Here is a 12364-nt window from a genome sequence, read left to right as displayed (position 1 = left end):
TGATGAGTGCTCTTCATCGGAGGCAGAGAGGGGGCCAGGGCCGTCCGACAGTTATCAGCTACCTTCGGAGATAAGTAGGGCTGAAGAACAGCTGGAGCCTGTTCCCGATGTGCACATGCACAGAGCTGCCAAGAGAAGGGAACAGTTAAGGAACAAGGGCCGACTCAGGAGTAAAGTCACAGGTGGACGGTGAATGGCCCCTCCCATAGGGAATAAAGAGGCGCAAAAGGGGACGGGAGTTTGCAGGAGACAATTAGTTCATTTCATTAGTGTGAAGATCTGTTTGTGACTCTCAGAGACTCCTTGCCAAGTATTTTCTTGTACAGGATTGCAGTTTGGAAGATATCGGCCTGGCAGCTCTCCAAGCCTGTGTCTGTGGTTGTAAATTCACCCTTGAAAGACTGTTTCCGGGGACTTTGCTGAGTGTGAATGAGAGGAATTCACATTAGCTTAATAAAAAGGGGTTTTGTCAGGAAAAGGATCTGCTTTGTGCTTTTGTGAAGCCTAGGTCAGAACAGTAGTCTCAGGTGGAAAATGCTTATCAAAAGTCCCAATCTACCAAGAGGGGGCTGAATGGTGAGCATTCTTGATACCAACTCCACTTCTAAGAAATAGTTTGCTTCCTAAGGCAAGAATATCCATCCATTTCATAGTCTTCTCAAGCTAGTAACTACGTGAACTTTTCTGGAAGACCTTTTCTGGATACGGTCACAACTGCCTACATCCATATGCCGATGTATATATTTTTCTTATTTGATATTAATCATTACTAATTTGGTATTGACATTTCTTAAGGTAATTTTACGTTATTGTTGTTTTACTATCTATAAACTGCTTGGAGTCCAAGGACTCAGGCAGTAAAATAATTGTGCTCATAAATAAAGAATAAAAAGTTAAATAAAATTACTGAGCATCCAGTAGGTCAGGGGTGTCAAACTCAGGGCCCGGGGGCTGGATCCGGCCCATGGAGTGCTTAGATTTGGCCTGCAGGACCAGCCTGGACCAGCCTGCAGTGCCTTTGCCAGCGAAAATGGCAAAGGCACTGCCATTTTCTCTCGAGCTCTTTTTTTGCTGCAACCCTCTACCAGTGAGCTCTGTTTTCACTGGCAGAGGGTTGCAAGAGGTCGTCATAGCCAAAAACAGAGCTCAGGACCCTGTTTTCACTGGCAGAATGTTTGGGCCACCATAGGTGCCCCCAATATGAGTGACGTTGAGCTGGCCACGCCCATCCCAGCCACGCCCACCCCGGACCCCAAGGTCCAATATAACCCTGATGCAGCCCTCAATGAAATCAAGTTTGACACCCCTGCAATAGGTTATAAACTCCACACTCTCCCACCCACTTAAGGGAAAGGGGTAATACTAAATGCATATTAAATACATATTATATACTAAATGCATATTAACCTTAGTGCCCAAAACTAAACATACGTGTTTAGAAACAGTACAGTTGACGTCCTGGTTATAAATGATAGAATTGACTGTTCAATGACTGTAAAACCAGTGTGTGAGTCTCAAAAGAGAGATAAGGAGATACTACTGGGCACAGCTTAGCCCAGCAAGTCAATTTTTGTGTTTATCTTATGCACTTCCTTCAGGAACCTTAAAATGACATACAACACCACAATGGCAGGAAATGAGTGGCTCACCTGTTGTTGGATTGCAATGAAATCCTATTTTTCTATAGGATTTATTGGATTCTATAGAAGTATACTTCTATAACTCAAAATAGTAATTTTATGACTGTAGAAGATGGCAAAATAGCTATCCCCAATTTGTTTCTTCCAGAAATCCTGGACCTACAACCTGTGTTATCTTCCAGCAAGCTGAGTTTTTGTAGTTGAACTTATCTGAAAGATTGGAGGGGCCGTTTCCTACATTTCAGTTCAGGTTCTGCAATCTCCTATGTGTGCATTTTTTAAAATAATTTTCCGTTGGCTTTGCAAAAGACTCTAAACATCCCATCCCTTTTATCTGCCCTTAAGTGTCATCAGCGAGATTTGTGCACTTGGCATAAAGCTAATTTGTGCCAGCAAATTCTTAATGGCTCCTAGCTGTTAGATTGGAGGAGTTCTTCAGAAAGTCTAATGAATGTCATTAAAAAAAGGAAGGCCTGCCTAAGTGGTCCATAAGGATGGGTAAATAAAGGGAAATATGTCAGGTCTGCAGACTTTCAGCCTGAAAATTGATTTGAAGCTGGTGGTATTTCAGAATTCCATATATGTATAAAGGCTCTAATGTGCATGTGCTGATGAAAAAAAGAAAGGAAGAAAACACTAGGGGTTGGAAGAGAAGCTGTGAGAATAAGATGAAGAAGCTAGAGGACTACCAAATGAACAAAAGGTTCAGAAAGTTCCTATTTATTAAAATGAAATCTTTCTATGAAAATATACGCAGCACAGCATGTTCCCTCTCTGTTATTTGGGTATATAAATAATATAAAGCTCATGAAAAGATAGATTAAAAGAAAACTTGGCTATTTTATGCACTGTTTGAGGCTGAAATATTGAAACCCCTTTCTGTTCATGGGTGAGGTAGGGTATTAAGGTGACGGGACTCACTCCACACATGAAATATCTTCCCACAATATATTTTGGATTGATGGATTTACTGCAGAATGCAGGAATTTTATTTTTATTTCAGTTTGAACTTCAATGCACACTAGAGGTGGGTTCCAGCAGGTTCTGACCAGTTCTGGAGAACCAGTAGTGGAAATTTTGAGTAGTTCGGAGAACCGATAGTAAAAATTCTCTGGCCCCTCCCCCATCTATTCTCTGCCTCACAATTCCCCCAGCTGATTGGGAGGAAATGGGGATTTTGCAGTAACCTTCCCCTGGAGTGGAGTGGGAATGGAGATTTTACAGTATCCTTCCCCGCCACACCTACCAAGTCACGCCCACCAAGCCATGCCACACCCACCAAGCCACACCACAGAACTGGTAGTAAAAAAATTTGAAACTCACCAGGGATGCACACGTATGCAGCACACTATTCAATTTCTATGTTATCCAAAGGAGTAAGCAAAGATAATTCAAGTAAATTAAAGGAATGGGGTAAGAAAATATAGCTTAAAATATAAATAAAATAAAATGTATTTCTATCTCTTACACACATCCAAATTTGGTATGCTTCTTTATATCTTTCTCAACTTGCAATCATCCTTCTTTCCATCTGCTCCATGCATTGTTTCATACTTTTTGATCTTTAAATCTCTACCTCACTAAAGATGCTTTTTTTCAAGAGACAACTGGACTTTCTGGTTTTTCTTTGAAGACGTTTCACTTCTCATCCAAGAAGCTTTTTCAGCTCTGATTGGATGGTGGGGAATGGGAGGATTTATATTCCTTGCAGACAGCTGGTCATTTGCATCCTTTTAGAGAGTCATTGAGGCCACTTAGAGCTTTACCTGTGTCCTCAGGATTTACCTGAGTCATTGAAAAGTTGGAGCTATGCTTTCCGCAGGAGAGCTGAAGCTTGTATGAGAACCGAAACGTCTTCAAAGAAAAACAAAGTCCAGTTCATCATCATCTTTTAATGATCCCGTAATCCTTTGCAGGGTGGAGTCGGGGCAACTGAATGGAGCTAGCAGAGTGTTTAATGGCCAGATGCCCTTCCTGTCACCAATGCAGAGTTTTGTTCAGTAGATATATTCTCATTGTGCCCAGAGAGAGAAATATCTGCCTCTAATCTAGGATCAAACTCACAGCCTCCTGATTGGGAGGTGGGAGCTCCACCTCTAGGTCACCCAACCACTCACAAGAAAGTCCAGTTGCCTCTTGAAAAAAGCACCTTTGGGACAACCATGACCTGGATGACTGAGAATTTCCATAGACACTCTACCTCTCTATTTTAGGAACATTATCAACCCCATTCAACCATTTCTTATGTTGGTTTTAAAAATGTGATCCCCTGTTCCTTACATCTATAGAATCAAACCACCTCAATATATGCCTCTCGTTTTTGTATTCAGACCACTTTCAATCAGCATTCATTCATGGTGACTTTTACCTTTTTTCCTAACATGTGCAACATTCTCTGCATATAAACAATTGGATGCAAGCATCTCCTTATAAACAACAATTTTAGATTAGTTTCAGCAGACCGCATACTATACCATCCATAATTTTTCTACCAGCATTTTCATTTTAACATTTTCTATCAATTTTCCCGTATTTGGTAAACATTCTAACAGAATACAAAAATTCACCTGCTTATTATTTTTTTGGCATGATTTATATATAACTTACTATTATTTATTGCATTTCCCCCCATCAAATATAGCTACCTTGGTTGTGGATACATTAATTTTCAGAACCATACTCTTTATTGCATTATGCAATATACAGCTTATCTAACATTCATTGGAAATCATTCAGGTGTTCAGCTAACAACACAGCACCATTAGCAAACAGGTGAATGCATACATTCACATCTTCAACCTACACCAGTGGTGGGTTTCAAAAATTTTTACTACCGGTTCTGTGGGCGTGGCTTGGTGGACGTGGCATGGCTTGGTGGATGTGGCTTGGTGGGCGTAGCAGCGGAAGGATACCGTAAAATCTCCATTCCTACCCCACTCCAGGGGAAGGATACTATAAAATCTCCATTCCCTCCCCACTCCAGGGGAAGGATACTGCAAAATCCCCATTTCCTCCTGATCAAATAAGACTTGGGAGGCAGAGAATAGATGTGGGGGGAGCCACTCAGAGGTGGTATTTACCGGTTCTCCAAACTACTCAAAATTTCCGCTACTGCTTCTCCAGAACTGGTCAGAACCTGCTGAAACCCACCTCTGACCTACACCCATTGACTGTCACTGAAAGCTCTCCTTAATCTATCCATACATTAAATAATCTTATTCCATGCTCAATCCTGAACCATTTGCATTTCATTTTTTATTCATGTTTTGATTGATTGGTTGATCAATTATGTGTCATTACTTCAGTGTAAACTTTTCATGACTATATAAATTTGATTAAATAAATAAATAAATAAAAATAAATAAATAAACCTTCTTTAGGAGAACCTGTTTCCAACCTAGAACTTCATGTCTCCAACCATGCACCTATTATCATCATTGTAGTTGAATTAGTCCAGCTTGCAGGTGATCTTAATTTTTTTCCTCCCTTTCTATCTTTCCCAGTATTGTCTGCTTTTCATAGGCACCAGGTCTTCACATTATATATATATCACAAAATATGCTACATAATTCGAGCCAAGTCATTTGGATTCCAAGTGGGGATTCTGGATTACTCTGTGCTTCATTTGTCTATTTTTTTTAGCTATTTAGGGTATTTTCCACCATCACAGTTCCAGAGCATTAACATTCTTTCAGCTTCTTCAAAGTTCAATTTTTGCTTCCATATAGTACCACATGGTAAGGTATTGCCTGACTGATTGTAATTGTAGGAATAGACACAGCAAAGCATCAGATTATCTTTTCAAAGGCCTTTATTTCTCTCCTACAATGTGAGATTCTGCCATGAATTTCTGAACGGCTGGCAGGCAGGCAGGCAGGCAGGCAGGCAGGCAGGCAAACAAGCAGGCAAACAAGCAAGCAAGCAAAAGAAATAAAAAGAAAGAACGAAAGAAAGAAAGGGAAAGAAAGAAGGAAAGCAGGAAGGAAAGAAGGAAAGAAAGAAGGAAAGAAAGAAAGAAAGAGACAAGTGATGAAAAATAAACTAGAGTTAATAAATAAATCACTTCCAACTTTCTTTACAACAGATAATTAAATCTTATTATCCTTTTTCCTAAATAGCAATAGCATTTAGACTTATATACCACTTCACAGTGCTTTACAGCCCTCTCTAAGTAGTTTACAAAGTCAGCATATTGCCCCCAACAATCTAGGTCCTCATTTTACCGACCTCGGAAGGATGGAAGGCTGAGCCAACCTTGAGCCGGTGAGAATTGAACTGCCCAACTGCTGGCAGCCGGCAGTCAGCAGAAGTAGCCTGCAGTACTGCATTCTAACCACTGTTCCCCCATGGCTGTTATACATTATATACAGTTATATATACAATTATATGTTATACAATTCCCTTCACACACACACCCATTTAATCCACGTATTGCTTAATCTTCAGATCCAAATATCAGCATATCATTTCTTTCTTCTTTCAGCAAAAAGATCTCCAGACTTTAAAAGAAAAAAAATGCTGTTTTTTTTTTCCTTTGACCAAACAGGTCAGTTTTGCCATTTCTCTGAATTTTGACATTTTTAACAATCCACTAAAAGGGATGTTTGTCTTTATTTATTTATTTATTTAATTTATTTATTTATTTAATTTAATTTAATTTATTTGTCAAGCATATATAAGATTACCGATAAAAGTATAAACATGATAATGAATACATGAGATGGTTACGAATAAAAGGGGACATTAGGACAGGGACGTTAAGCACGCTGGTGCACTTATGCACACCCCTTACAGACCTCTTAGGAATGGGGTGAGGTCAACAGTAGACAGTCTAAGGTTAAAGTTGTGGGGGTTGGGGAAAAAACCACAGAGTCAGGTAGTGCATTCCAGGCATTGACCACTCTGTTGCTGAAGTCGTATTTTCTGCAATCGAGTTTGGAGCGGTTTACCTTAAGTTTTTATCTATTGTGTGCTCGTGTGTTGTTGTGGCTGAAGCTGAAGTAGTCATTGACAGGTAGGACATGGTAGCAGATAATTTTATGTACTATGCTTAGGTCAGACCGAAGGCTGCGTAGTTCTAAATTGTCTAAGCCCAAAATTTCTTAATGACATTCCACAGCTTGACACAATCAAAGGCCTTTGGCTTTCTCAATTATCGGTGTGAATCAGCAATAACATCTCTTGTTTCTCAGCCTTTTCTAAAACCAGATTCATTTTCCTTTCCATCCAAAGCTCTAATCTACATCGCTGATATTTAAGATCACCGATGTTTAGGATCACCAATGTAGATTAGAGTTTTGCTTCCATGTGAAATTAAGGATACATGTGATAAATTTGCACATTCTGTTAAATCTTCTCTCATTGATACCGGTATGCCGATTGGTATACCTGTCCATCTATTGGCCCTAGTCTCATTCTCCATATTTGCCAGTATAGTTTGATTAGAATCTTTTCCTGTTTTTGTTAGCTGGACAAATTTCCTTTCTGTAGCCTTCCCATCGATAATGCCAAATTGAAGCTTTTCTGAGTTCAGAGGCCTTTTGGCTGGCTTGATTTATTTTCTATGTCTGATCCCATCTTAGGTATCTTTATAGATATCATAATACTTCTTCTGGTCTCTTTTCTGTCTGTGCATCTCTCTCTAATTCTTTGATAAGTTTCTTGCTGTGGTTTTTGTCCTTGGCTTTGGCTTTTCTAATCTTGGCAATTCTCACCATCTGTTTGGACATCCAGTTTGTTTTCTTCTGTTTCTTAAAATTTTGGCAGTCTCTTTTCACATTCATTCTTTGAATTCATTCTACAGTTCCCCTGGCTCCCTAACAATAATGTTCAAGACTTCAAAGTGATTCTTGATGTTCTCCTTGAAAATTGTGTGAATATATGCTCAAGAGCATATTGTGGAAACCAGCTGTCTTTGTTCTTCAGCTTTAGCTTGATATGGAACTTGCACATTAGCACTTTGCGATCTGTTCCACATTCAACCCGTGGGATTATTTTTGTTGTTACAACCGAGCTCTTCCATCTCCTTCTACCAGCTTGATGCCTTTGTGCTTTATCTAGCGATGTCCTTGTATATTGGCATCATTTTGGTTGTTGGACGATTGTATTAGCTGTGAAGAAGTTGGCAGATGCTGATAAGTTATTCTCCTACATCACTTCACTTGCCTTGGCCATACAGTCTAATTACATTCTCCTTCTTATTTCCAACTTTGGCATTTTGCTTGCGTATTCTGGCAACTTCAGATTGAACTGAAGTTCATAAGGGGGATCATAAAGAAGGATCATAAAACCTGTCAACCTTCTCTTTTTCTGCATCAATGGTTGGAGCATAAACATGGCTAATCATCATATTAAAAGGTTGCCCACAAAATGGAAGAGATGTTATTTGGTCACTTAACTGCATTCTGCTGTTGTCATTATGTCTTTTTGACTATGAAAGCAATGTCATCCCTTACTTTTCACAACGTCATATCTTGGTATTTGACTGCTTTGAAACTCATTGAATTTGGTACTCAACACATTTTGGTGAGAAAATTTTGTCCCACTACTCGTCTTTTGTTTGGTACTCAGCCCAGAAGCTAGAACTTGTTGGTGTTGGTTGCCTCATGACTCGCTACCCTTTCCAGCCAAAACAAAGGGTGTGGGTTACCATTGTCATCTTTCCAGGATAAAACTACATCAAATTCCCAAATTTTGTTCATTGTCCCTTTTTGATCAGACTTCTGACAAATATCTTCCCAGGTACATTTAACAAACAAATGGCTTGACAAGTTTTTGCATTCACTACCTTCCCCTTCTTCATTCTTCCAATCATCCAGTACAGATTCACACATATTTGAATGAATTGCACAATATCTCTACAAGCATTTCAACTTTTTTCAAATTAAACCATCCGCAACTGCAACCTTTTTTCAAAATCTTCACAGTCCGATGGCTTCCTGTTCATATTTTTTCTTGCACACTAACATCGACAGCATTCATTTAAATAAAACTCTATCACTAATTGTTCTTCCAATTGTTCTTCTCATTTCAACCCTATTTCAAATGATTGCATCATTTTTGTTTTTAATCAGATTCTACTGGATGCTTCTGTTTGCCCAATTAAAGATTTTTTTTTTAATTTCTCCCCAACATATTCTGCATTTTTTCTCAGTTTTTTAATCATAATAGTCCCTCGGTTTTGTTTTTGCTTTTGTATAAGAAAAGAAGACCAGTTGCCATGACTCAATTTCCAGACCCTTTGCAACTGTCTGGAAATTGAGTCATGGCCACTGGTCTTCTTTTCTTTTTGGTTTGAAACTTTTAACTGCTTATCCAAGTAGCTTCTTCAGTCTTTTCAACTATTTCTCCTTATACACTTTTGGCAGTATATTTCTCTTGTTCTGTTATTTTACAGCAATCATCCTTTCACACACACTTTGACCCACAGCCTATTTCACATAAATATTGTCTATGCCCCAATGGTCATCATGGCTTTAATCAATCAAGGCTTTCATATAGTACTTTAATATAATACTGTAATATAGAGGTTACTAGCCAAAAATCATACCCATGCAAATACAACCTTTTTTTTTTCTAATGATAAGAACAGTATCAATTTTGACTAGATTGACCAGTATGCGACAAGCACAAGTACAGCCCAAAATACATGCTTGCACTATTCCATTTATGACAAACTGTCTCATTTAGAGCAATGTTTCTCAATCTTGGCAACTTTGGAATTCTGGGGTTGAAGTCCACATATTTTAAGCTTTCCAAAATTATTGTTAAGAAACGTTAATGTAGAGACTACCTTGCAAACCTGTCTCTCACATCTTTGAGGGATGTACAGTGCACTTATACACAATTTGTGTGTATGTATGTATATATTATATATGTATATAAAGATAGATAGATAGATAGATAGATAGATAGATAGATAGATAGATAGATAGATAGATAGATAATAGGTAGGTAGGCAGACAGACAGACAGACAGACATTGCTCAGGTAGCAAATAATTTTCCAATTCTGTCCTTTAAAAATCCAGTTTGATAGTTATTTTTGAGAGAGCTCAGATTAAAGATTTTAAGATGCTGAATACCTAGACTATACAGTATATTTACTACCATCTGTGCTTAAAATTTGTATCCGTGAAAATATGTAGTTTTACTTAAACAAGTGCAGTTCCACTTTTCATTGAATATGCAGAGATTTAATAATATATTACATGCATTTTTATTTTATTTATTTATTAGGTTTTTATCCAGGGCTTTATTACTTCGTAAGTAACTCAAGGCAGCAAACATGCATTATATATTTGCCTCTTTCTATTTTCCCCACAACAATATCCCTGTGAAGTGAGTTGGGCTGAGAAATAAAATGATACTAAATTTATCAGAAAGGTCTGCGGATATTTATTTTCTAAGCTTTCTTTGTTTTGTGTCCCAGGTATAACAGTACCACTTCTAATGGGTATTCAAAGAGTTGTTTTATTAAAAAAAAAATAGCTTGTATTCTTTGATTAGAACACATTAACAAATGGTAGCCTTCTGTAACTTCTTTCCTTTTCTTTCTCACCTTTTATTTCAAAACCATTCATTGTGATAATTGCTGATAACATGCAAGAGCTGGTTTGTGTTCCTTGGTTGCAAAGATCTAATTTCTGACAAGAAAAGACAAACAATTATAATTTACCATTGTTCTCACTATCAACATTTGAGAAGATGCTTATTTCACTATTGTTTCCTTTCCATGGCCTTTCTATAGAGGAAGACAGTGATTACCATGTTAAAATCAACTTTTCTATAGAGGAAGATAGTGATTACCCTGTTAAGACCAAATTTACTATTAGATTTTCTCTGGTTCCCATTACATATGACATCAGATACTTCATGAGCTGATTAACTGCAAGAGATGACTACCACTAATAACAAATGAATCATGTTTAAGCTTAAGTATGTTTAAGAAGGACCAGGGGAGACACGATAGCAGTCTTCCAATATTTGTGGGGCTGCCATAGAGAAGAGGGAATCAACCTGTTTTCCAAAACATCCGAAGACAAGAAGCAATGGATGGAAACTGAACAAGGAGATATTCAACCTAGAAATAAGGAGTGATTTTATGACAGTGAGAACAATCAACCAATTCCTTCGGAAGTTGTGGGAACTTCATCACTTGAGACTTTCAAGAAGAAATTGGACTGCCATTTGTTAGAAATGGTGTAGGGTCTCCTGCTTAGGTGGCAGGTTGGACTAGATGACCTACAAGGTCCCTTCCAACTCTGTTAATCTATAAATCTGTAAATTCAGCATAACACAATTATCTTGCAGTGACCAGGCCATACTAAAACTTGATGTACTAATTGTTCACTGATTTATCTGCTCTCCACCAGTAGCTGGAGCAGACAACTGATTATAGCTAGTCCTTGACTTAAGACCACAACTAGGCCCAAAATTTTGGTTGTTAAGTGAGACATTTGTTAAGTCAGCTTTGCCCCCTTTTATGACCTTTCTAGCCACAATTGTTAAGTGAATCACTGCAGTTGTTAAGTTATGGTTGTTAAGTGAATCTGGCTTGCCCATTGCCCATTGTCAGAAGCTTGCAAAAGATAATCACAGCAATGGTCATAAGTATGAACCAGTTGCCAAGCATCTGAATTTTGATCATAAGATCACGGGGTTGTTCCAAAGGTCTTAAAACTGTGAAAAACAGTCATAAATCTTTTTTTTTCAGTGCCATTGTAACTTTGAACGGTCACTAAATGAACTGTTATAAGTCAAGGACTATCTATATGTTCACTTTAGCAAGCTGTACATGTCAATTATAAATTCTGGACAGTGAATTTATTGTCTTATTGACAGTGAAGATTATTGTCTTGTTTGATCACTCAAAGATCCGAGTTCTCATTTACTTCACCCAAGAAAAATATATTTTTGTCGTTATTTCGTTCCTTTTTATTACCGAAGGCTGTTTCTTTCTTCAGTTATTCACTAATATTTCTAATATTTTACTACATCAAATCGTTGTTGCTGTCGCTGCTGCTTTGCTGGCAGAAGCAGCAGCAGCAAAAAAAGCTGCCTTGGAGACAGCTCTTGACAACTACAGTTGTATCCAGGGATTTGCTGCCTGTTTGTTAACAAGGGGGTCTCCAGCCAATGGAGAAAGGCGGGAAGCATGCATTATTAGTGTAGATAAGCTGAAATAATTGAATCAGTAGGTTGACCCACAGAAAGCAGACTCATAATTCCTATGTATCTGTAGTATGGTGATTTTTCACATGTTTCTCCAGCTAATTCTTCTGACTATAGAGATACTAAAGTTTGGTTTTGCCCTGTTTATTGATGCTTTGTCCCTTTTAGCACTTTAATGTAAGAAAAGTAACTTTAGAAATGGTTTGCTGTGTTTATGATATAAACAATCTTTGTAGAGATGTGATTTATTAGTGCTAGAGGAGTGCTTTTACTTTGGTGTCCAGTGGCTAAATCAAATAGATGATAATGGTATGATTCCTACTTCTGGTTATTGCTTGACATCTTGAGGGCTGTCTGATGGAAAGGTGTCATATAAATTGGACAGATAAATGAAACCAATCAATTTTTGCCCTTGCTCTTTTCTTTTGTTGGTTTTCTTTTGGATGATGCTAGGTTTTAAACTGTCAATTACCATTTCCATTTTTTAAAAATACTGCAATGGTGAGTCACTTTGGGAATGGCACGTTCCTTAAATCTCAAAAGTGGGATATGA

The 12364-nt window shown here is 38.0% G+C and overlaps 1 protein-coding gene across 1 annotated transcript in view; it reads left to right on the top strand.

Moving 5' to 3' along the window:
- Window positions 1–12364, top strand: part of GRID2 (glutamate ionotropic receptor delta type subunit 2) — a 1156109-nt gene that overhangs the window by 977161 nt on the left and 166584 nt on the right. The window lies entirely within an intron of this gene.

Source organism: Pituophis catenifer, unplaced genomic scaffold, assembly GCF_029215685.1.
Source record: "Pituophis catenifer annectens isolate HBS135680 unplaced genomic scaffold, rPitCat1.0.hap2 SCAF_8, whole genome shotgun sequence".
Classification (NCBI taxonomy): domain Eukaryota; kingdom Metazoa; phylum Chordata; class Lepidosauria; order Squamata; family Colubridae; genus Pituophis; species Pituophis catenifer.
The sequence above is the reverse complement of the archived record's forward strand: the minus strand, read 5'-3'. Positions and strand labels throughout refer to the sequence as shown.